Genomic DNA, 26,147 nt, shown 5'->3' with positions numbered 1-26,147 from the left:
ATTTTGTTATTCATGTGTTCATATGTATGTTGTTTTGTCTTCAGCCCTGATGATGACTTCATATTGAAGTCGAAATATCGACCAAAATTAAAATTTATTAATATAAAACATATTCATAATATATATATATTAATTAGATTAGTTGAGCTGAAAGGCCGCGGTTAATGAATAAAACTTCCTTTTGGTTTTTAATTTTGGTCGATATTTCGACTTCAATCTGAAGTCATTATCAGGGCTGAAGACAAAACAATAACAATAGTTAATTACACAGAACATACATATGAACACATGAATAACAAAATATGACTTACACATATGGACATGTATGATCGACTGATTGGGAATATGACCAAAAAATTACAAATAGGTCGAGAAAAACAAAAGAAGAAACCTAAATATAAACAATTTGGAAAAGTCCCGTAAAAATAAACAATTTTCATAAACAGTAAGGGTAAACAAAAATCATGAATACAATAACAACATTGATATGACAACAAGACTTAGTGTAACACATATGTACGTATGTACGTACATATTTCCTCCCACTTAACTATTTGACAAAGTTTCAAATGACCGCCTTGTTGTGTTGGTGCTTCAAAATTAAATTCCTGTAAGACTGCGCACAATTGTCTGTGTCCATTTTGAAGTTCATTCATTTTACATTATCGAAGTCGGGGAAGTGCCCTGTGTCCTTGCAGTGGGATGTTAAAGCCGTCTTGTTGTCCGAAGCATTATGCCTTAATTTAATGTTAGATCTATGAGCGGAAATCCTTGTCTTGAGTTTTAATTTTGTTGTCCACACATATTATTTCTCGCATACGTGGGACCCGTCGCCGTTGCAAGGAATTCTGTAAATAACGTTAGATTTCTCCAGTTTTGAAATTTTGTCCTTAGTTTTGCTGAAAACTTGTTGCAGTGTGTTATTGTATGTAAAGGCTATTTCATATTTTTCTTTGTCATATATATTCGACATCTTGATCCTCTCTGAAGTTCCGGGAACAGAGGCGATTGACTTGTATATTTCACAATCTTTCTCCTTTTCAAATGTTCTTTTTTATTATTGGCATGATAATTCCGGACCAGCTTGTTAATTAAGTTTGTGGGAAATTCATTTTCTTCCAAAGTTTTCTTGATTATCGCAATATTTTTGTTATGAAACATTTTATCACTTATCGTGAGTACCCTTCTAATAAAGTTTTTCGCAGTATTTATAATGGTTTTACGTTCATGCTTTGAATTTTTATTGATTAGCCTCCCTGAAGCAGTAGGTTTTTTGTACCAATCAATATATATTTTATTATTTTTCCTAATGATGAGTGTGTCCAAATAGGGGAGTTCGTTGTCTTTTTCCACCTCCATAGTAAACTGTAATCATTTTCTTCTAAATTTTTCTTGATTATCGCAATATTTTTGTTATGAAAATTTTTATCACTTATCGTGAGTACCCTTCTAATAAAGTTTTTCGCAGTATTTATAATTGTTTTACGTTCTTGCTTTGAATTATAATTGATTATTCTCCATGAAGCCGTAGGTTTTTTGTACCACTCAATATATATTTTATTATTTTTCCTAATGATGAGTGTGTCCAGATAGGGGAGTTTGTTGTAGCCACTGTAGCGATGGACAGAACAGAATGTTCTGTAAAAATGCAAACTATGGTGAACGATATTTCAGCTTATAGAGTTTTAAAGCGTGATCCGACCAAAAAGTTACAGGATAAGAACAACGAAATTGTAATGAAGATGTTCAACAATGGCTACATTGAGGAAAAAGGAAAAAATCTTCTCATTTGTAGAAGTGCAAATCCACCTAGGATTTATGGGTTGCCAAAAATACATAAAGAAGGCATTCCCCTTCGACCTATATGCTCATGTTTTGATTCCCCGTCCTACAGTTTGTGTAAATATGTCGTTGGCATACTGAAAAATGTTACAAAGTCGTCCACATATAATGTGAAAGATGCCACAGAGTTTAAGGAAAGAGTCAAAGGTACATATATTTACGATGATGGGAGTTTAGTGTCTTTTGACGTGGTTTCCTTGTTCCCCAGCATACCCGTGGATATTGCAATCCAAATCATTTCCTCGAAGTGGAATGATATCAAAGAATACACGTTGCTATCTAAAGAGTTATTTCTGAATATTCTTAAATTTTGCGTAAAAGAAAAAAGATGTTTTAAATATAACGACAAAATCTACGAACAACGGTCAGGAATGCCAATGGGCTCACCAGCCTCCCCAGTCATAGCGGACATAGTTCTGGAAGAACTGCTAACGGAAGAATCAACAACCAAGAAAGAGGAAGAATCAACAACCAAGCCACGCCTGTTGACCAAATATGTAGATGACCTATTTGCTATCGTCAAAACAGATGAAAGAGAAACCATGCTTGCACGACTCAATAGGTATTACAAAAACATACAGTTGACTATGGAGGTGGAAAAAGACAACGAACTGCCCTATCTGGACACACTCATCATTAGGAAAAATAATAAAAAATATATTGATTGGTACAAAAAACCTACGGCTTCAGGGAGACTAATCAATTATAATTCAAAGCATGAACGTAAAACCATTATAAATACTGCGAAAAACTTTATTAGAAGGGTACTCACGATAAGTGATAAAATGTTTCATAATCAAGAAAACTTTAGAAGAAAATGATTTTCCCATAAACTTAATTAACAAGCTGGTCCGAAATTATCATGCCAATAATAAAACAGGACATTTGAAAAAGGAGAAAGATTGTAAAATATACAAGTCAATCACCTATGTTCCCGGAACCTCAGAGAGGATCAAGATGTCGAATATATATGACAAAGAAAAATATGAAATAGCCTTTACATACAATAACACACTGCAACAAGTTTTCAACAAAACTAAGGACAAAATTTCAAAACTGGAGAAATCTAACGTTATTTACAGAATTCCTTTCAACGGCGACGGGTCCCACGTAAGCGAGAAAGTATATGTGTCGTGACGTGGTTTCCTTGTTCCCCAGCATACCCGTAGATATTGCAATCCAAATAATTTCCTCGAAGTGGAATTATATCAAAGAATACACGTTGCTATCTAAAGAGTTATTTCTGAATATTCTTAAATTTTGCGTAAAAGAAAATAGATATTTTAAATATAACGACAAAATCTACGAACAACGGTCAGGAATGCCAATGGGCTCACCAGCCTCCCCAGTCATAGCGGACATAGTTCTGGAAGAACTGCTAACGGAATTCGAGGAAGAGTCAACAACCAAGCCACGCCTGTTGACCAAATATGTAGATGACCTATTTGCCATCGTCAAAACAGATGAAATAGAAACCATGCTTGCACGACTCAATAGGTATTACAAAAATATACAGTTGACTATGGAGGTGGAAAAAGACAACGAACTCCCCTATCTGGACACACTCATCATTAGGAAAAATAATAAAATATATATTGGTTGGTACAAAAAACCTACGGCTTCAGGGAGACTAATCAATTATAACTCAAAGCGTGAACGTAAAACCATTATAAATACTGCCAAAAACTTTATTAGAAGGGTACTAACGCTAAGTGATAAAATGTTTCATAACAAAAATATTGCGATAATCAAGAAAACTTTAGAAGAAAATGATTTTCCCATAAACTCAATTAACAAGCTGGTCCGGAATTATCATGCCAATAATAAAAAAGAACATTTGAAAAAGGAGAAAGATTGTAAAATATACAAGTCAATCGCCTCTGTTCCCGGAACTTCAGAGAGGATCAAGATGTCGAATATATATGACAAAGAAAAATATGAAATAGCCTTTACATACAATAACACACTGCAACAAGTTTTCAGCAAAACTAAGGACAAAATTTCAAAACTGGAGAAATCTAACGTTATTTACAGAATTCCTTGCAACGGCGACGGGTCCCACGTATGCGAGAAAGTATAATGTGGGGACAACAAAATTAAAACTCAAGACAAGGATTTCCGCTCATAGATCTAACATTAAATTAAGGAATAATGCTTCGGACAACAAGACGGCTTTAACATCCGACTGCAAGGACACAGGGCACTTCCCCGACTTCGATAATGTAACTATACTGGACAATGAAAAACATTACAGCAAACGATACACTTTAGAAATGCTACATATTTTGAACACCCCTAATGAAAAAGAATGAACTTCAAAATGGACACAGACAATTGTGCGCAGTCTTACAGGAATTTAATTTTGAAGCAGCAACACCACAACGCGGTCATTTGAAATATTGTCAAATAGTTAAATGGGAGGAAATATGTACATACATACGTACATATGTGTTAAGCTAAGTCTAGTTGTCATATCAATGTTGTTATTGTATACATGATTTTTGTTTACCCTTACTGTTCATGAAAATTGTTGATTTTTACGGGACATTTCCAAATTGTTTATAATGAAATACAGTGAAGCGGACGCGGAATTTTCTGAGCAAAAATAAAAATATTCGTGTTTTATCATCGGAAAAGGGAAACCAAACAGTGGCAATGAATGTAAATCACTATGAAAACAAAATGAATGATATATTAATAGACTTGACAATGTACAGAATTCAGAGACAGGACCCAACAGCGAGGCTTCAAAGCAAAAATAATAACATAGTGGATAAAATGTACAGAATGAATGTAATCACAAAAGTCGAGAAAAATAAACTCACCACAACCACGGCACTACTTCCACGGATTTATGGACTCCCAAAAACACATAAGCAGGGAACCCCACTCAGGCCGATACGCCGTCGGATCTCCAGCACACAACCTGTGCAAATATATAGCGGATATCTTAAAAAACGTCACGGTAAACTCGAGTTATAACATAAAAAATACACTAGACTTCAAAGAAAAAATAAACAACTCGTATATCTATGACGATGAAAGACTAATATCATTTGACGTAATTTCCCTGTTTCCCAGTATACCAACCCAACTAGCACTTGACATCATAATAAGAAAATGAACGACATTAGAGAAGCATACGAAACTACCAAAGAAAATGTTTATAGAAATGTTAAAATTTTGCACCGAAGATAATCGATATTTCAAATTTAATGATAAAATTTACACCCAGCTGAAAGGGTTGCCAATGGGATCACCGACCTCACCAGTGATTGCAGATATCGTGATGGAAGAGTTGTTGGAGAATACAATGAAAAAGTTAACAAGAGTACCAAGATTAGTCACGAAGTACGTGGACGACCTATTCGCCATAATAAATGAAGATGAGGTACAAAACACACTTGACGCATTAAATTCCTATAACAAATATATAAAGTTCACAACGGAACTCGAAGACGACTGAAAATTGCCATATCTTGACTCAATTATTATTCGACGAGGCAACCAATTGAAGTTAAAGTGGTATAAGAAACCCACATCTACAGGACGAATCATTAACTTTCATTCGAAACACCCAAAAACGATGATAATAAATACAGCAATGGGCTGTATACGACGTATGCTAAATATATCAGATGACGCTTACCACGAAGAGATCAAAGAAGAAGCAAAAGTATTATTAAAAAGTCAAGATTTTCCTGAAAATATTACAAATACCCTAATTAAAAGATGTACATCACAAGCTAGTCAACGGGAATCACAAAAACCTGAAATTTTCAAGTCATTATGTTATGTACCAAATTTATCAGAGCACTTAGCAAACTCGAATTGTTTTAATAAAGAAAAAGTTAGAATAGCGCACAAGCCAATTAACACATTAAAAAATTTATTCAACAGAACAAAATCTAAAGTACCTCATGCGGATAGAAGCAATGTGATATATAAAATAGAATGTAATGGAAATGACATGGAATCATGCAATAATATATATGTGGGCACAACCAAAGCTAAATTAAAAACTCGACTAGCCCAACATAAATCAGATTTTGAACATTGCCACGAAGCAACTCACCAAAAAACAGCATTTATGACACACGGTACGACGAAAAACCACTCTCCGAACTTTAACCAAACAACAATACTTCAGGAAGAGAAACAATATAATAAGAGATTGACTTTAGAAGTACTTCATATTTTAAACACACCGACTAACATACGAATGAATTACAAAACGGACATTGATAACTGCGCGAGCTACTACAAACTTTTGATAAACAATATGCGGACAGTGACTAGCTCCATGTTAAACAGCGAAGACGTGTAAAATAATGTATGTAGAGAAATGTTCATGTTTGTTCAATTTTTTATGTCAATTGTATTTTTATTTTATGTTTCTGTAATTTGTTTATAGTTCAAAGCCCTGAAGACGGTTACCGTGTGTAACCGAAATATATTGGTAAATTAAAGAAAAAACAATTTTTGGTGTTTTCATACTAAAACTTGGACCTAAAGCCGGTTAAACAAATACCTTGTCAAATTGTTTATATAATTGTGATTTTTGGCGACCTCTTAATTAATTACTTATTTTGTTTAAAGCTGGCTTCAGGTCAAATTGAGTAAAAACACAATATGTTTAAGTTTTACTACCAATATATTTTGGCTACTCTTCCGCTAACCGTCTTCAGGGCGTAACTATTGACAAAATCAAAACAAAATAAAATAAAACATTAACAATTGCACATATTAAAAATTATAAAATTGAACAAAATATATGTACATACATTGCATTTATTTACACGTCTGCTCTGTCTGACGTGGAGCTGTGTACTGTCTTGTTGGAAAGTAAATATTTGTAGCTGTGCGCGCAGTTCGCTATATCTGTCTTATAATTGAGCCTAATGTTTGTATCTTTGTCGACGATATGTAACATTTCTAGAGTGAAACGTTTGCTATAATGTTGTTCTTGCTGGAGAATCTTTGTTTCTTCAAAATTTGGTGTATGTGCTCTCATTTTACAGTGCATCATGAGTGCTGTTTTTTGATTCATTACATTATGGCAATGTTTTAAATCCGACTTGTGTTGGGCAAGTCTACTTTTCAATTTTTGTTTGCTTGTTCCTACATAAACACTATGGCAAGGCTCATTGTTTTTACCTCCTTTGGATGGAATTTCATAATATTTTCTTTATTGTAACAATCTGACGTCGCGAGTCGTTCAGAGAGTTGAGGTACATAAATAACTGATTTGAAAATTACTGGGTTTTCGGATTTTTGCTTTTGGTTTTGATGTTTTGATTTATTTAATAAGCTTTTAATAGTTTTATCGGGGAAATCGTTATTCCTTAGTAATACAAATATTTCTTTTTCTATTTGGTTGTGGTACATCTCATCTGAACTTTGTAACATCCTTCGAATACAGCCCATTGCTGTATTTCGTATCATCGCCTTTGGGTGTTTGGAAAAAAAGTTGACGATTCGTCCTGATGCCGTCGGTTTATTGTACCACTTTAATTTGAGTACATTTCCATACTTGTTTATCATTGAATCAAGAAAAGGTAATTTTCCGTCTTGTTCTAGTTCTATGGTGAATTGTATACTTTTGTTGAAAGAGTTTAGCGCGTTTAAAGTGTTTTGTACCTCCTTTGCACTTACTATTGCAAACAAGTCATCGACATACTTTGTAAGCAATCTTGGTTTGCATCCCAATTTTTCCAATGTGTTTTCCAAAAGTTTTTCCATTATTATGTCTGCAATCACTGGCGAGGCAGGTGATCCCATTGGCATGCCTTTTATTTGCGTATATATAGTGTCGTTGTATTTAAAATATCTACTCTCCTGAATACAGAATTTTACTATTTCCATAAATAAATGCTTTGGTATCATTGTGTGTTCTTGTATTATTGTCCATTTTTCTAAAATAACGTCAAGTGCTAATTGTATAGGTATACTCGGGAAAAGGGAAATAACGTCAAATGATATAAGTTTTTCGTCATCACCTATGTAGGCATTGTTTACTCTTTCTTTAAAATCTAGTGTGTTTCGTATATTATATATGGAGTTCGCTGTTAAATTTTTGAGTATATCCGTAATATATTTACATAATCCGTACGATGGCGATCCGATTGCCGAACATATCGGTCTAAGTGGTAATCCTTCCTTATGTGTTTTGGGTAAGCCATAAATTCTGGGCGGTAACGACGTATTAGATGTAAGTTTGCTTCTTTCGGCCTTTGTTATAAGTTCCCTTTTAAACAGCTTTTCGACTAGATTATTGTTCCTGGCTTGTAATCGTGATGTGGGATCTTTATTTAGAATTCTATATGTATTTTTGTCATTTAAAATATTTGTCATTTTTTCATTATATTCGTCAATTTCCATTTCCACGGTTTTTTTTACCTTTGTCCGATGTTAAAATTTTTATGTTTTTATTTTTGCTAAGAAAATTTCGTGTTTGCTCCACTGTGTCTATTATTGTTCTATCTATTGCACTTTGCCGATGTGTTCTCGTGTGGTTTTTTATAAGCCACGAGAATTTCGTGCGGGCATCTTCTTGCTGCTCTTTGTTGTTAAGAGTTTGTATCAGCTCCTCTCCATCCGCTATATATTTGAAGAGAGGAAAGCTCTTGTTGTCCACTGGTAGACCAAACTTTGGTCCCTTTGCTAACAATGCTTTTACGTCATGTGGAATCTCTACTTTCGTTGTATTTATAAACCACTCTTTTTGTTTATTGTTGTTGGTAAAAAATGAATTTCGTTTGGTTCGTAGCTTCTCATATTTCACACTTTGTCGGTTTTTTATCGTTGTTGCTAGTTTTTTACCGATTTTTTCTTCGCTTTCCATAAACTCATGGAAATCTTCTTCGCTTAATTGTTCTTTTAATTTTGTTGTTGCTTCTTCTATTTTTCTATTTAGATCTCTCATTGCATTAGGTTTATGTTTGATTAGTAAGTTTAATATTTTTGTTTGATAGTAGTGTGTGTGTTGTTGTAGAAGTTTTTCTATGTCAGTGTATGTGTCACGGTCAGATACAAATAATTTATAACATTTATCTGAATTTTTATGAAATTCGGAATTAGCTTAGACTTTCTACATTGTAAAAGGAACTTTATATTACACTTAATTTTTACCAATTTTTTGGATGTTGCTTGAAGTTTGTTGATTGTTGTTTTGGTGTTGTCATAGTTGGTTTTTATACTTGCATATCCCATTGTAATTTGTTATATGCCTACGGCGTGCCTTCCGTTTTTAAAAAAACTTTTTCAACAAAACAAAATCTAAAATACCCGAAATGGAAAAAAGTAACATAGTTTATGAAATTCCATGCAAAGGAGGTAAAAACAATGAGCCTTGCCATAGTGTTTATGTAGGAACAAGCAAACAAAAATTGAAAAGTAGACTTGCCCAACACAAGTCGGATTTAAAACATTGCCATAATGTAATGAATCAAAAAACAGCACTCATGATGCACTGTAAAATGAGAGCACATACACCAAATTTTGAAGAAACAAAGATTCTCCAGCAAGAACAACATTATAGCAAACGTTTCACTCTAGAAATGTTACATATCGTCGACAAAGATACAAACATTAGGCTCAATTATAAGACAGATATAGCGAACTGCGCGCACAGCTACAAATATTTACTTTCCAACAAGACAGTACACAGCTCCACGTCAGACAGAGCAGACGTGTAAATAAATGCAATGTATGTACATATATTTTGTTCAATTTTATAATTTTTAATATGTGCAATTGTTAATGTTTTATTTTATTTTGTTTTGATTTTGTCAATAGTTACGCCCTGAAGACGGTTACCGGAAGAGTAGCCGAAATATATTGGTAGTAAAACTTAAATATATTGTGTTTTTACTCAATTTGACCTGAAGCCAGCTTTAAACAAAATAACAAATTGTTTATATTTTGGTTTCTTCTTTTGTTTTTCTCGACCTCTTTGTAATTTTTGGTCATATTCCCAATCAGTCGATCATACATATCCATATGTGTAAGTCATATTTTGTTATTCATGTGTTCATATGTATGTTCTGTGTAATTAACTATTGTTATTGTTTTGTCTTCAGCCCTGTTGATGACTTCAGATTGAAGTCGAAATATCGACCAAAATTTAAATTTATGAATATAAAACTAACCAAAAGGAAGTTTCATTCATTAACCGCGGCCTTTCAGCTCAACTAATCTAATTAATTGCAACATTCAAGGCTAATAAATTTTATCAAAATATATCTATATATGTATAAATTTTCAGTGGCATTCAACCTACAACAATTGCAGTTTACTTGCCTACTCAAATCCACTGTGCAAGAACATCATTAGCAAAATTTCTTCTACAGCTGAATTTACCCCGTTGTTCGCACAGATCGTTGAACTTGGCGATACAGTTCAACTCACTTCCAAGCCATTTTTTCTTGCTTGCCAGCATACAACAAATTATAATATTCATACATATGTATTTACATACTTTCTTTTCCAGCATTCTTATTTCTCCACTCTGAGAGCATCATACGTGCTTACTCACACGTTCAAGCCGCTCTTCCAGCGAAATTCTCCCAGCACGTATAGCTTCATTAGCAAAGAGGGTGGGTAATGTCGATCAGATTTCTCTCACCTTAGCAATTTTTTCCATCTTTCTTTGCTGCACTCTGCCAGCCTTACAATCAAGCGCACTCAGCTTCACTACAAAAAACGCGACATTAAATAGACGAAGAAGCAAATCAAAACAAACTCTGTTTGTAAACAAAAATATAGCAGCTTCGTTGATTCACGTGCATACATTCGTACAAACAAACATATATACATACGTTTGTATATTGCGCATGTACATGTGTACTTATTCTAGCGCATAAAACTATGTTTGAGATGTTTTCGTCCCTATAGGAACTTTCAAAAAAATATTCATAAAAACTTCAAAGTACATATTGTTATTTTCTAATACATATATACACACATTTATATACCAGTAATTTACAAATAAATAAAAATAAAACAAAATTTACAAATACACGTTGTTTCCACACGTACATTTACACGTATATATAAGTGAAATGTGTTTGTGATTTTTTTATTTATTCTTTTGTTTTTGTCAAACATAAAATTAAATTCCACATTTCTCGGATTTAAATAATTTAAAGAACGTCCCGTTTTCTGAGCTTGACTCTGTTTTTCAAAAAAAAAAAAAAACCATAAACACCGCCACCAATTTAAATTTCCTTTTTTAAATTTCTGTGGCACGAAGAGCAATTCCATCTTCGAGCTTTGCGAACGTTCCCTGAGCGTAAAAATAATTTATTCGGTTTTTTTTTGGTGAAAAATTAAAAGTGTGCGTAAAATGCCTCTCAGCCCCCCAAAAGCGTCCGAAACTGGTACAAAACTAAAAAATGGACCAAAAAAAGAAACGGTCAAGGAAAGGGCAACAAATAGCGGCTACTGAAAGTGGCTCGCTTTTCGTGATATGCTCACAGCAGTGTACATTAACCACCCAAGGCTCTCCCGTGCCCAGAAATTGTACCATCTCCGGTACAAAACGCAAAGCAAAGCAGGCTTTATCTTCAAACAATATCCTTTGAGCGATGATAACTTTGACCTTGCCTGGGAAGCTTTACGGTAACGGTACGAAAACAAGCGTATCCTGGTTGACAACCAGATCAAATTCTTACTGACTATTGCCACTATTCCATCCAAAAACAGTGAGCAACTTCAAGAACTGCCCATCAGTCCTTCACTCGCAAGGAGTTACGACAGACACTTGGGATCCGATTCTGGTGTACATTTGTTCATCAAATCTCCCCGAAACGACCCTACCACTTTGGGAACAATCTCCCTCTTCGCGAAGAGATTTACCCTCATGGTCACAAATGAACGAATTTCTCACCTCGAGATATCGTAAAAACGTTAAAATAAATAAAGAGGAACGCCGATGTGTAGCATTAAAAAGTGATTCTTATTTATTACCGAAATGTATTTCTATTTATACAAAAGTTCTTAACCTACACATACATACTTACTTATTAATGCTTACATACTAAAAGTGCATGATTTCATAATGAATAACTGTTCGTCAGCAAATTATTGTATTGACCTACATATTGTCAATATGATCCGCGCATAAGCTGGTTGGTATGACAAATCGATATATTGTTAGTTAAGGTTTTTGTTTGTATTCTCAGTGGTCCAATAACTGAAAATATTGTGTCATTCTCGACACAAGTCCAAGTATCGAACGAGACACTCATTTCTCAATTGAGAAAATTTTGGAGAGAGGCAATTCCACAACCTCCACAGATATCCTCCGAGGATCAAGCGTGTGAGCAGATATATGCAACAACCACGACACGAGTACCAAACGGTCATTAAATTGCGCGACTTCCATTCAAAGAAGAGTTTCCTGAAAAACTTTCTCTCGGCAAATCCCACCGGCTGTTTTCAGCATGGAGCGATCGCCTCAGAAAAAGGGGGAGTTAGGTACAATGTACAACAATGTTTTGCAAGAATATCTCGACCTTGATCACATGGAATCTACCGACCCATGCGAAATAACTTCGAATGGCAAGGTCTTCTCTTTCTACTTGCATCATGCGGTAGTCAAACCAGATAAGGTCACCATCAAAGTTCGTGTGGTTTTTGACGCTTCTAAAAAATCTGGGTCAGGAATACACCTGAATGACGTTTTATACACTGGTTGTTTAGGCAAGTGGCCTAATTAATTTCCTACCGGGTAGCCGCCCTCGACTTAACCATTTTTTCGTTTGTCAGCAAGCAACGGCTAACTTCCAATTGTCTCTTGATCCAGCATTTTCTTTCGTTAAGAGAGAGAATTCGGGGTTCGGTGGCGATTTGAAGTTGCCGGCGGCTCTGATTTAGTTTGCCTGCCAACAAGTCACCAGCTTTTCCTGCGTTTGTTAAAATTTTAAATCGTTTGGATAATCAAAATACACAAAACGTAAGTTCCTAAATTCCTTTCATTGTGATAATATACATATATAAAAGAAATAAAGACTGATTTTTAATTATTATACATATTCCTATGCATAAATACTAATTATCTTGTTTTTATTTCTTTTCGCAAAACACAATTGGTTTCATTCCCGCTGATTGTGTTCATGGTCCTTTGTAGCCATTCTACGAACAAGCAATATTTCCTACAAGAGCTTTGATATCAAAGAAGGAAAATTTAAGCCAACAGGTGCCGAACATTTAAACATATAAATACAAACATATTCATCCTACTCCCACATACACCAAAAAGAAAAGTAAAATACAGGTGAGTTTTTCTATTTTATTGTATAATTGAATAAAATAAGAAAACGAAATAAAAGGTATTTAAGTGATTTCCGCGGATTTTTCCGAAAAATATTTCAAATTGTGCGCGAGTGATTTAGTGTTTTTTGTTTTTTTTTTTGTCTTCCAATACCAATTTGTATGTAAAGATCTTCGGCTAGCGCCATCTTTATAGTCCGTCTTTATAGTCCGTCCGAACGGACATAAACAAAACAAAAAGTGGTAATTTAATTATTTTGCAGTGAGTGCTTATTAGAACCTTCCAAATTAATTAAAATAAATATATAGAAAAGTGTCCAAATTAATTGTTTTTATAATCGTTTTTTAACGCGTTGCATTGTTTGCCAATTACATTTTTTTGGCCGCGCCAACATACGACCTAAATTGCCCATTGGACATTGTTTTTTGTTTTACAACAACAAAGCACTGCACTATTCACTTCAATTGAATTAATTTATTACCACTTTGTTCAGAAAAACACCAAAATCACTCCCATCGAGTTTATTTCCGCAATTATTATTGTTGAAAACAATTTAAGTTAAAAATAATAGCGATTTGCGATCGCATTATTTAAAACAAGTGCAAGAAAAACGAAATAAAAGAAGTAAACAAATCAAGGCGAATTTGCGTATATACATGCATTATAGTGGTGGTGAGCAACTACAAAGGAGTGCATATCCCGAAATTAGTACTGCGAATCCCGAAACCTCAAAAAGGAAGTTTAAAAATACATTTTCACCGGTATTTATTTTAAATAAAGTGTGCAATTATTTTCCAAATAATTTGTGATTATTTTTGAAATAACAAATAAATATTTTTATACTTAAATTTCGTGTTTTTTTCATTTTTCTCCTCACCTATTTAGTTGTTTTATACTAATATATCTAGATTTTGGTGAGTTATTTCGGGATGTTGGTTGGCGTTCTTATTGAAATTTATAGGTTCTTTCAAATTCACCCCATTTAAAACAAGAAAAAGGGAGTTTCAAGCACCACAGTGCTATTTCGGTAACGAGTTTGAAATTTTTAACGGCAAAAAGTTAGCGATACCTGTAGGCTACTTAAGTTTTACGCCAATTTTAATAATTTTGGATTTTAAAAACACTTTAGCACTATGTGCGTTTTTCGGATTTCGTCCAAGTTTTTAATGATCCAAAGTAAATTTTTTCATCCAACAAACTAACAAAAAATGGCAAGTTTCAACCAATTAGTTGAGTCCTTGATAGACCTCGAGGCGGACTCTCGTGAATTCGAAAACCCCAATCAAGCAGTCATCGAAACCCAAATGGAGGAGGCTAAAGAGCTGTGGAGCAACATAAAACGCAGCTATAGTGAGTTTCAGGGGTCAGATGCTGCAACATCTTCCAAAGAGGCTAGTGCAGCGAAGAAAAAGTATAAGTTAGCGTATACGACTTATATGAAGTGCATAGAGTTCATAGGTGACCTAGCTACAAAGCAAAAAGATAAAGCCTCTGAAAAATCAAGCGACAACTCGGTTAGGGAACGCAATATTAGGGTTCCGCCTTGTGATACCGAAGTTTTTAAGGGAGATTATTTGTCATGGCCAACATTCCGTGACTTATTCACGGCCATTTACATAAAGAATCAGGGGCTCGCCTCAGTAGAAAAATTATGCCATTTAATAAAAAAAACTGAGGGCGAAGCAAGAGAAATAGTAAGCAAATGTCCCCTTACAAATGAAGGTTTCGAAACCGCGTGGAAAAACCTGACCGATCGTTATGAGAATAAACGAATTCTAGTTAATAGCCAATTGAAGATCCTCTTCAACCTCCACCCCCCCCCCGTAGGAACTGAATCTGGAAGTGCAATCAAACAACTGCAGCGGGGAATAAATAATTGCATTTCGGCACTCCAGATTCATAAAGTTGACATATCGAATTGGGATGCGATCATTACGTACCTCCGGAAGCTACGCTTTCCTTGTGGGAGCAATCGGTTCAAGATAAAACCGAAATCCCAAAATGGAGTGATATGGACAAGTTTCTAACAATTCGGTTCCAGACTTTGGAAACGGTTTTCGATTTGCGAAGCTCACAGCCGACCAAATCTCAACCCCCCAAATCACATAACGAAGCGAACAGCAAAAAATTGAATAATTTTCAGGCAAGCATATCAAATGCGAAATGCAAACTCTGCAGTCGTGACGCTCACCACATTCGATCCTGCTCACGCTTCCTAAAGATGACTCCGTCTGATCGCAGTAAGCATGTGAGAAGGAACAATTTGTGTCTAAACTGTTTGTCTTCCGGACATGGTGTGGCGAAATGCAACAGCGCCTACAACTGTTCAACTTGCCACGCACGACATCACACTCTCCTGCATTTGAATCCAGTTCAGGCAACCTTTTCATCCAAACAGGACTCTTCGAGTTCAACGTCGAGTGGTACCGGAACTACTTCCAAACGAACCACTTCTGAGCATAGTCGCAATCAGGCCAACAGTGACTCTCCGAGTCAAGTCCAATCGTGTTTTTCGAACACACATAAAGGGATCCTACTAGGAACTGCTCAAATCCACCTGCGATATAGTGATACCGTATACTCGGCCCGAGCCTTAATAGATTCGGGCTCCGAGTGTTCATTTATTACGGAACGGCTTCGCCGACGTATCGGGCTTCCAGCCAAAAAAGTGAACGCTACCGTGTCAGGTATCAACAATACGGTGTCTGCTCATTCCACCCTAGCTTGCCCTATCCATATAGGCTCACCCCTTGACACGACGGTATCCATCAGCACTACGGCTTTAGTGTTACCTCAATTGACAGGCAATCTGCCAACCGTCGATATTGACCCGGCTATCCAACGAAACTTCCCGGGAATTAAACTAGCAGACAGAAGATTCTTTGCGAACGAACAAGTTGATCTTGTGCTTGGAGGAGATGTCTATCCGCAAATCATGTTGGAGGGGATTCGGAAGGACTCTACGAGTAATCTTCTCGCCCAGGAAACGGTATTCGGATGGATACTTAAGGGACAGACCAACGCAAACAAAAAGGCGACATCCTGTGTCTCTTTTTACAATGAAATCTCTTTGGACCAACAACTGGCAGCATTTTGGGAATTGGAAGATATCCCAAGGAACGCGATCCGTACGGCCGATGAGGAATACTGCGAGGAGATTTACAAAGCAACTACGACGCGAACGGACACGGGGAGATATACGGTCTCTTTACCCTTCCGAAAGAATTTCCCAGTAGATATTTCTTTAGGGTTTTCACGTAAAACTGCGTTCTCGCAATATTTTCGTTGTGAAGGTAGGCTAGCCAAAAACCCCTCTTTACGAGAGAAGTATACAAGAGTCCTTAAAGAATATGATCAGTTAGGTCATATGTCTGAAATCCGACCAAGCCCGTCCGAAAATCCGTCCGAATCCTACTACTTACCCCATCATGCGGTGAGTAAGCCAGAAAGCACTTCTACGAAGGTGAGAGTGGTGTTTAATGCTTCGTGTCCATCAGATAACGGCGTGAGTTTAAACGATGCTCTGCTTCCTGGTCCCATCCTACAAAGCGATCTTACGATCTTAATTCTTAGATGGAGGCTGTTCAAATTCGTTTTTAGCAGCGACATCGAGAAGATGTGTCACCAAATATTTGTCCATCCTCAGCAGAGGAAATTTCAACGAATTCTCTTCGGTGAGTCTACAGACGAACCCATCCGTCAATTTCAATTGAATACGGTAACTTTCGGGGTAAACTGTGCTGCGTACCTAGCAATAAGAACATGGCTTCAATTGGCATACGACGTACAAGATTCACATCCAGTTGCCGCCACCATTTTAACGCGACATATGTACGTCGACGACATACTTGCAGGTGGGCACGACTTGGAATCCACAATCCAAGCGCGTGATGAAATTTCTGGCGCCTTATATTCAGCAGGCTTTCCTCTTAGAAAGTGGGCCGCCAACTGAAGGCAAGTCTTGAACGATATTCCTGCCGCTCATCTGCTTAGCCAAGACTTCTTAGACTTCGAGGACGCAAGCAGCGTTAAAGCCCTCGGCATTCGATGGAATGCATGTTCGGATCATTTCTACTTCACTGCGAAAGAATTCGATCAAGGTCAAGAAGTAACTAAACGTAAGATTTTGTCAGCAATCGCGAAACTTTTTGACCCTCTCGGGTGGCTTGCTCCAATAGTCATAGTAGCGAAAATTATGATGCACAATGTTTGGTTAGAGGGAACAGGTTGGGATGAGGAAGTGTCTTCAAGCACATTAGGCCGGTGGAAAAAATTTTCTGTGGAGTATCCAGCTATTAATAACATTCGGATTCCACGATGGGTTAGGTTTTCTCCACAGTGCAAAATGGAACTCCACGGATTTTGCGACGCCTCCGAAAAGGCATACGCAGCAGCCATCTATATGCGCGTAGAAGAAGGCAGTGCCGCCCATGTAAATCTTCTGTTAGCAAAAACAAGAGTAGCGCCGGCGAAAACGATCTCCCTTCCTCGTCTCGAATTGTGTGGAGCAGTACTGCTAGCTGAAATGATGGACGCTGTAGTCATGAACCTGGATCTTCGATCACTAGAGGTTTATCTGTGGACTGACTCCACTATAGTGCTAGCGTGGCTTAGAAAGCCACCATGCTCTTGGTCAACCTTCGTGTCCCACAGGGTTACCAAAAGCATCGACAAGGTTGGACAACACCATTGGTATCACGTCGAATCCTGCCGATTTAGCTAGCCGTGGAGTGACAGCGCAGGACTTAATTGAAAACTCCTTGTGGTGGCAGTCCTTCTTGGCTGCAAGAAGGCAAGTCAGAATGGCCAAAACAAGAGTCGGGCTTCCAAACAGACGAAGAGGGAAAGCGCGTGCTCTCCCACGCAACGAAAGTCGTTGAAGTGTCGGATATACTCCAACGCTTCTCTTCGCTTCCAAGGTCTTTACGAGTTCTATCGTATCATCCAAAGGACCCAACCCACTCAGAAATCAATGTTTCAAGCAGCTTCTGTATCAATCTCTGCGGAGGAAATAAAAGGTACAACCCAGCGAATAATTGCCCTCTGCCAGCAACAACATTTTTCAGCGGAGGTTTCGAATTTAAAATCGGGACATGCGATAAGCGCTAAAAGCGAAATTCTAGCCTTAAATCCATTTATCGACCCAAGCGGAGTTTTAAGAATCGAAGGCCGTATCGGAGCATCAAAAGACATCAGCTATAAAGAAAAGCATCCAATTCTTCTGCCTTACAATTGCCATTACTGTTGTTGTTGTTGTAGCGATTAGGTTACTCCCCGAAGGCTTTGGGGAGAGTTATCGATGTGATGGTCCTTTGTCGGATTCAGATCCGATACGCTCCGGTAACACAGCACCTTTAAGGTGCTGGCCCGACCATCTCGGGAACGATTTATATGGCCACATTGAACCTTCAGGCCATCCCTCCCTCCCCACCCCCAAGTTCCATGAGGAGCTTGGGGTCGCCAGAGCCTCGTCTGTTAGTGATACGGGATTCGCCGCTCGAAGGTGAGGTTGACAATTGGGTTGGAGAAGCTATATATTGCGCTACACAACCCCTTGAATCCCAATTGCCATTACTCTCGCTTGGTGGTTAAGTTTATACATGAAATATCGCTTCATGGAGAAAACCAGTTAATGTTGCGAATAGTTCGAGCACAGTACTGGATTCCCCGGATCAAAGTTATGATAAAGTCTGTTATTCACAATTGCAAGGTATGTACTATATACAAAAAGCAAACGCAATCTCAAGTCATGGCTTCCCTACTTTCAGAACGCACAACTTTTTCTAGGGCATTTACAAATACCGGCGTTGATTTTGCAGGTCCTTTCGAGATAAAAAACTACAGAAGTAGAGCTTGTGTTATTACAAAGGGGTACGTTTGTCTTTTCGTTTGCTTCGCAACAAAGGCCATTCATCTAGAACCCACAAATGACCTTAGCACTACCACCTTTCTAGCAGCCTTTTCTAGGTTTATATCGCGCCGAGGATGTCCCAAAAATATATATTCAGACAACGGAACCAACTTCGTTGGAGCATCTAGATCCCTAAAGGCTGAATTTAAGACTTTTATATCTGATTCTCGTACTGCACTTCTTTCGAAGTACTTCTATCATGAACTTTCATGGCATTTCATACCCGCATCAGCTCCTCACATGGGGGGCTTATGAGAGGCTGGCGTGAAGAGCTTTAAAACCCATTTTAGAAAGGTAGCATCTGGACTCAAATATACGTTTGAGGAGTTTTCGACACTTTTATGTAGAAATGAGGCTTGTCTTAACTCAAGACCTCTTAGTCCCGCTTCAAATGACCCATCGAGCTTAGAACCATTGACTCCTGGACATTTTCTTATAGGTGCCCCTCTGTTATCTCCCCCGGAGATTGAGGTTAGCGAGAATCCAGCATCAGTGATTAACCGATGGCAAAAGATGAAAGTATTGCATCATTCATTCTGTCAACGATGGAAGAACGAATACCTTACGGAGCTGCAAAAGAGGACTAAGTGGAAGCGACAGCAACCGGACATGAAAGCGGATATCTCGTCGTGAACCGTGAAGATAACGTGCCTCCAAACGAATGGCGACTTGGCCGAGTCGTCGATATACATTGCCGTGCGGACAATCGCGTCCGAGTAGTGAAGGTTCGGACCGAGAAGGGACTAGTCACTCCACCAATCGTGAAACTGGTCCGACTACCAACGAACGAATCCGGAAATAAATTGACAAAACACCTCGCCTCCACACTCATCACCCACCCGTCGCCTACTTTCTAATTCATTATTTTCTCGATTAAAACGACTTCTTTTCATTACAGAATGTCTCGTTTTGTCGCAGCACGCAACAGGTCGGAGCAAGGTTCGCATTCCTTCCCGATTCCATGCCGCCTATGCAACAGCCACCATGGTATACGGCTATGCCCGCAATATCGTGCTAAGTCACCAGAGGAGAGGTTGAGGATGGTACTCATCCAAAAGTACTGCCCCAACTGTTTGTCGCCATTCCATCGCATGGAAACGTGCTCTAGCACGGCACGTTGCCATTATTGTGGTGAGAAACACCACACCACATCGAGGCCGTGGCAAACGATCGACCGACGACAACGCTGCAGTCTCGCTGCCGCAACGTTGACGACGATTTTGACGACACTTTGTCAATTCATGTCACTGAGGAGACAAAATCGTGGGCTCAACAGGTTGAGGAAGAGGAGTTGGAGCAAAGTGAGGTAGTTGGCGTTCTTCGAATAGACGGCAGTGGCGCGGCATTAAATACTTTCCGCCCGCTGCTCCAACACGAAAGGCGGTCGCGCGACTTGACATTAAATACTTGCCAATCGCCGATACCACGAAGCCTTACAGGTAGAGACTTTCGTACACCAGTTCATCAACGTTTGGGAAGCTCAGCATCTCGTCGTGCTCCGCAGAAAAATTGGCGACAGGGCGGCTAGGCATCAAATACTTTCCGACCGTCCAAACGTCGCAATGGTCACAGAGCTCCTAATGCAAGCAAACCGTATACGCGGAAAGAGCCTAATCGAGCCAACGAGATCAAGTCGCTCACCCTCCAACGCGCAACACCGAAAGGATTTCGAGCAGGGACAGTAGCCACAACGGCATCTGCACCAATTTTGACCACCCTCGAGCCGATAGCACCGACCGCCATAGTCAAAATTGAGTCCGGTGGCCGACTTCACCTTGTGCGGGCACTCATTGACCCGTGTTCTCCGAATACGACTATCGACAAAGAGCTAGCACGAGAAATTCAACTGGATCGTGCAGGGGGTGGCCACAGTAAAAGTCGTCACATAATCTTTCGTGGAAAACATGGCGTAACCGAGCGGATTTCGACACTGGCGACGGTAGTTGAAGGGTATGCGAAAATAAGTCCACGAACAAATCTGGACCCAAAGATTGCTACGCCATTGCAATTCATGCGATTAGCAGATCCAAAATTTTATGTTTCGTCGCCTATTCGGCTCGTAATCGGCGCAGACGTATACGCCAAAATCATGGTGAGCGGTACACCAACTTCATCGATAGGAAGCCTGCTATTGCAACCGACCATATTCGGTTTGGTCATTTCCGGCTCCACGGCAGGCTAGCAGCAGCAACATCTTTCATTTTTTATTCATTTTAAATTTGTTATTTAAATTTCGAATACTTAAATATGTACAAATTTTAGTTGACTAGTTTCGTAAGTCAAGTTTGCTGTTTTCAAATCTTCAAATTTTCAAATTGTTAAATTTTAATTTATGCAAATGTTCATTTCATAACTTCGTATGGTAGATTTTTCCTTTTTTCAATGTAATGTTCATTTCATAATTTCAAGTCAAACGTTGAACCGGCTGGTGTTGGCATTTCGTATATTGCCAATGGCAAGGGGGCCGGCATGTTTAGGCCAGTGGCCTAATTAATTTCCTACCGGGTAGCCGCCCTCGACTTAACTATTTTTTCGTTTGTCAGCAAGCAACGGCTAACTTCCAATTGTCCTCTTGATCCAGCATTTTCTTTCGTTAAGAGAGAGAATTCGGGGTTCGGTTGCGATTTGGAAGATGCCGTCGGCTCTGATTTAGTTTACCTGCCAACAAGTCACCAGCTGTTCCTGCGTTTGTCAAAATTTTTACAAAACAAAATGCCAATTAGCAAAAAGAGTTCCCTTTTGGCGCTTAATCCCTTTCTTGATGGATCTGGTCTTCTACGTATCGGTGGCTGATTGGAACGGACTACATTGCAATACAACGAGAAGCATCCAGTAATCCTTCCTCCGGATTCAAGGCTGTGCCAGCTAAATCTAGAGTTTTCACACTGCCTGCTTCTTCATGCAGAAATGCGGTTAATATTCCAAATGTTGAGGCAACAGTACTACGTACCAAAACTAAAGCCTCTTATGAAGAAAAGCATTTTTCATTGCAAATCGTGCACGCTTTTCAAACAGAAAACGCGCACGCAAGTAATGGCAGCGGTACCACCTGAGCGCTGCAATTTCTCACGCCCCTTTTCCACAACAGGAGTAGATTTTGCAGGTCTATTCCAAAAAAAAGCATCGGTTTTGAGGTCAACCACTATCATAAAAAGGTACGTGGCTGTATTCTTCTGTTTTCCACAAAGGCAGTACACCTGGAGCTATGCTCGGACCATACCACCGAAGCCTTTCGAGCAGCATTTGCCCGATTCTTTGGCAGACGAGGTAATCCCTCAAAAATGATGAGCGACAATGGTAAAACGTTCATTGGCGCTCAACGCGCACTCGAACACGACTTCGTTAAATTTCTTACCGAATGCTCCGCGGACATTGTGGAGAAATACGCCCCCAGGGAATAAACTGGCAGTATATTCCACCCAGCGCCCCTCATATGGGCGGCCTGTGGGAATTCGCAGTAAAAAGTTTTAAAACCCACTTCAAAAAACCGCTGCACCCCCAAAAGTTTACATTCGAAGAATTCACGATGTTTTTGGTGCGTATTGAAGCAGTTCTAAATTCGAAGCCTCTAACCTCACCATGCCAGGACCCAGCTGAATTCACAGCGCTTACTCCGGGTCACTTCATCCGAGGTGCACCGCTATTAGCCTTTCCTGAGCCAAACGCGGAAGACCCCTCCTGGATAAATCGATGGGAAAAACTCAAATCACTTCATCACCAATTCAGTCGACGCTGGAAAGAGGATTATCTGAAGGACCTTCAGAAGCGCTATAAATGGCAAACGCCACAGCGAAATCCTCCACCAGGCGACCTCGTCGTAATCAAAGAGGATTCGCTCCCACCCACCGAGTGGCATCTGGGGCGCATCGAGAACGTTCGCCTCGGCCCTGACAACCATATTCGCACCCAAAATGGGCTTGTCATGCCCCCCTTAGTTAAACTGTGCTTTCTTCCAATGGAGTACTCTTCGCGCACATCGCTATAGCTTATACACGTTTTCCTCATATAACTAACTTTCCGTTTATCATCCGCTGTATCCAACTACTTCTTGTTTCTTTGTCTGCTCTTATACTTCCAGGACGACACCCTTCTGGCTCCCACGGCAGAGGGCGACAACTGCCTTCAGTGTCGGATCTGCCACTGCTACCACGCACAGCGGACCGAACAAGGGGAAACCCACCAGCGGCAACACTCAAAATGGAACGGACGGCCAATAATAAGATACGACGAGTGGAACCAAAAATATAGCATTTTGAATGTGGGCAAGTTTGCTTACCCATCGAATCTGAGCAAATGCAGATCTCTAAAAAAAAACTTTTCGAGGAAATCCTGATACAGGTATTTGCTTATTTCGTGCGAGCAACTTAAAAAAAGTTTGAGCCGAATCACAATTATGAAATCTCAAAAGTTGTTCGATTTGTAAAATAATGACCCATGTAGCCGAATACCATTGCCCAAAATAAAGAGTGCAATCCACTTGAGTTCAATATGTATTTATGCATACTTGCATTTATGATTCCTATTTTTTTACGTTTGTGTTGGCCGAAAAACTGAGTACATACCCTGCAGGGAATAGAACGAGCATAGAAGTAGCGTCGAACTATGCACTTTGTGTATGGTACTAGCTCCTGCTCTATCCCCAAGCCAAGCTTTCAACTGTCTACTTTTACATGGCGATGTCCTAGGAAGTGGCAATTACCACCCGTTGCATTACTATCTAACTAGATCTAAACGGGTACTAAAAAGAATTGTTCCCCGCTAGCTCAAAAGTAAATAGTTATGGATCGCTGCAAAGGTGATTAGCTACGGAGCTAGTTCGAATGTAGATTGTTATGGTAGGTTAGTTCTAATGTTGGTAGTTAGGAGATAGACAGTTAGTAATAATTCACAACAAATAAACAAACTTTTATTTCACAAATAAATCAGTTGTCCGCCTTCCTACATAAGCAATAAAATAAAAATAAAATTATTTGTAAAAAAGAGTAGTTTTACAAAAATTAATACGGTCTTGAAGTTGGACAACTGATTTGTTTATGTAACATTCGACAGCTGATTAAATCCAACATAAACTTTTTTTATTTTTTTCAATCGAATTTCTTGAATGAATATACATATGTATGTTATTAACAAAAAAAAATTTGAACAAAAAAATTTCACAGCTCTTTGAAAGATATTATATAAAAGAAAAAAGTTTTTCTAATTGGTGTCACCCCTCGGTAGTTGTTTGCCAAACACTCGATTGCAAACTGCATACTCAAAAAGATTCTAAAAACTTAGAAAAAACTTGTTATTTAGTATTTCGTTAATCTTCAATTACAACTATTATTTTAAACTTTCATAAGCAAATAAATATAAAAATAGGTGATAAACTGGCTAATTAAAAACTCTTCGGAGATCAAACGCGTTATTTAGAAATTACGCTAAGACTATATCGCAGATAGAATGTTTAATACATTACAGTAATTACAAATTAATACATATTGACTAAAAAGCCAATTTACCTCCCTTTTCTTAAGGACCCAAAGAACTTAAAATCAAATTATAATGAATTCTCGGGATTAATATAAATACACAAGTAGGAACATATTTCAATTACTTTGAATTATTCATCGCAATAAAAAAAGTACTGAAAAAGGTATATGGATTTAGCTTATTAAAAATGAGGTAAATTCATTGTATTAATCATTAAAATCGCTTAATTCTTCGATGAGCATAGATTTTTATACTCAGTTGAGCAGAGCTCACAGAGTATATTAACTTTGATTGGATAACGGTTGGTTGTACAGGTATAAAGGAATCGAGATAGATATAGACTTCCATACATCAAAATCATCAGTATCGAAAAAAAATTCGATTGAGCCATGTCCGTCCGTCCGTCAGTCCGTTAACACGATAACTTGAGTAAATTTTGAGGTATCTTGATGAAATTTGGTATGTAGGTTCCTGGGCACTCATCTCAGATCGGTATTTAAAATGAACGAATCGGACAATAACCACGCCCACTTTTTCGATATCGAAAGTTTCGAAAAATCGAAAAAGTGCGATAATTCATTACCAAATATGGATTAAGCGATGAAACTTGGTAGGTGAGTTGAACTTATGATGCAGAATAGAAAACTAGTAAAATTTTGGACAACGGGCGTAGCACCGCCCACTTTTAAAAGAAGGTAATTTAGAAGTTTTGCAAGCTGTAATTTGGCAGTCGTTGAAGATATCATGATGAAATTTGGCAGGAACGTTACTCTTATTACTGTATGTCTGCTTAATAAAAATTAGCAAAATCGGAGAACGACCACGCCCACTTTTTAAAAAATTTTTTTTTTTAATTCTAATTTTAAAAGAAAAGTTAATATCTTTACAGTATATAAGTAAATTATGTCAACATTCAACTCCAGTAATGAAATGGTGCAACAAAATACAAAAATAAAAGAAAATTTCAAAATAGGCGTGGCTCCGCCCTTTTTCATTTAATTTGTCTAGGATACTTTTAATGCCATAAGTCGAACAAAAATTTACCAATCCTTCTGAAATTTAGTAGAGGCTTAGATTCTAGGACGATAACTGTTTTCTGTGAAAAAGGGCGAAAACGGTTGAAGCCACGCCCAGTTTTTATACACAGTCAACCGCCTGTCCTTCCGCTCGGCCGTTAACACGATAACATTTCATTTGATACCCATATTGTACAAACGCATTCTAGAGTCACCCCTGGTCCACTTTTATAACGATATTCCGAAAAGGCGTCCACCTATAGAACTAAGGCCCACTCCCTTTTAAAACACTTACTAACACCTTTCGTTTGATACCCATATTGTACAAACGCATTCTAGAGTCAACCCTGGTCCACTTTTATAACGATATTTCGAAAAGGCGTCCACCTATAGAACTAAGGCCCACTCCCTTTCAAAATACTCATTAACACCTTTCATTTGATACCCATATAGTACAAACAAATTCTAGAGTCACCCCTGGTCCACCTTTATTGCGATATCTCGAAAAGGCGTCCACCTATAGAACTTAGGCCCACGCCCTTTTAAAATACTCATTAATACCTTTCATTTGATACCCATGTCATACAAAATAAATTCTAGAGTCACCCCTGGTCCACCTTTATTGCGATAT

General features: G+C 38.1%; 1 protein-coding gene across 6 annotated transcripts in view; it reads right to left on the bottom strand.

Annotated features, from left to right (window-relative positions):
- The window catches only part of anne (anne boleyn), a 1,549,371-nt gene that overhangs the window by 275,453 nt on the left and 1,247,771 nt on the right, over nt 1-26,147 (bottom strand). The window lies entirely within an intron of this gene.

Source organism: Eurosta solidaginis, chromosome X (genome assembly GCF_040869045.1).
Source record: "Eurosta solidaginis isolate ZX-2024a chromosome X, ASM4086904v1, whole genome shotgun sequence".
Classification (NCBI taxonomy): domain Eukaryota; kingdom Metazoa; phylum Arthropoda; class Insecta; order Diptera; family Tephritidae; genus Eurosta; species Eurosta solidaginis.
This window is presented reverse-complemented; position numbering and strand designations above follow the sequence as displayed.